Below are 1,226 nucleotides of genomic sequence, written 5' to 3'. Positions count from 1 at the left end.
GTTTCAAAACCTTGGATTGATACTTGTTGATTCTTAAGGGTTATCTCGGTATTCTGGAAACGAGTTTTTGACATCAAGATGAATTTTGTTAGCATTTCCTCAAGGTTCAGCTTCTCTTCTTGCTAGTAAGGTGGTTGTTGAAAACTTGGAGGATGTTGTGGCATTTGATTTCCTTGATCGCCCCACGAGAAATTGGGATGGTTCCTCTAACCTGCATTATAAGTGTTACTATACGGGTTATTTTGGGGTATAGAGTTATTGTTACCCATATATTGGACTTGTTCCTCCTTGATGCTAGGGTTGAAGGGTTGATATTCTATGCATGCTGCTCGTCCATTTGAATCGCACCTCATCACTGGATGTACCTGAGTAGAACCAAACAAACCGTCAATCTTTTTATTTAAGAGTTCTACTTAGTTAGATAGCATAGTAACCGCATCGAGGTTGAAAACACCGGCTGCTTTCGTCGGCTTTGTCCTCATAACTTGCCACTAATAGTTATTCAGTGACATCTCCTCAATAAATTCGTAAGCCGCCTCAGGTGTTTTGTTATTCAAAGTTCCATCAGTGGCTGCGTCGATAAGTTGCCTCGTTGAGGGGTTCACACAGTTGTAAAACGTCTGAACCTGTAGCCAAAGTGGTAACCCATTGTAAGGGCATCTTCTCAAAAGATCCTTGTATCTCTCCTATGCATCATAGAGTGTTTCTAGATCCATCTGCACAAAGGAAGAAATGTCATTCCTCAACTTAGCCGTTTTAGCCGGCAGAAAATATTTAAGTAAAAACTTTTCGGTCATTTGTTCCTAAGTAGTGATTGTCCCTCGTAGTAATGAGTGCAACCACTGTTTAGCTTTATTCCTCAATGAAAAGGGAAACAACCAAAGGCGAATAGCATCATCAGAAACACCATTGATCTTAAAAGTATCGCAAAACTCCTGAAAATTTGCTAAGTGATTGTTTGGATCCTCATCCTGCAAACCATCAAACTGAACAAACTATTGTATCATTTGAATTGTGTTAGGTTTTAGTTCAAAATTATTTGTAGCATAGCAGGTCTAACTATACTTGACTCAGTTCCTGTTAAATTAGGTTTAGCATAATCATACATAGTGCGTGGAGCAGGATTCTGATTTACTAGATTAGCAGCAATCGCAGGAGGTAGTGGATTTTCTTGATTTTCAGCCATCTCCTTGGTTGTTGTGGAAGTATCGTCCTCTTGCTCTTTC

At 39.6% G+C, this 1,226-nt stretch overlaps 1 non-coding gene across 1 annotated transcript; it reads left to right on the top strand.

Moving 5' to 3' along the window:
* Positions 1–642: 642 nt before the first annotated feature.
* Positions 643–749, top strand: LOC121205809 (small nucleolar RNA R71). The gene has a single exon (XR_005900882.1). It is a non-coding gene; the product is annotated as a small nucleolar RNA R71 (small nucleolar RNA).
* The last annotated feature ends 477 nt before the right edge of the window (positions 750–1,226 follow it).

This window comes from Gossypium hirsutum, chromosome A08, assembly GCF_007990345.1.
Source record: "Gossypium hirsutum isolate 1008001.06 chromosome A08, Gossypium_hirsutum_v2.1, whole genome shotgun sequence".
Classification (NCBI taxonomy): domain Eukaryota; kingdom Viridiplantae; phylum Streptophyta; class Magnoliopsida; order Malvales; family Malvaceae; genus Gossypium; species Gossypium hirsutum.
The sequence above is the reverse complement of the archived record's forward strand: the minus strand, read 5'-3'. Positions and strand labels throughout refer to the sequence as shown.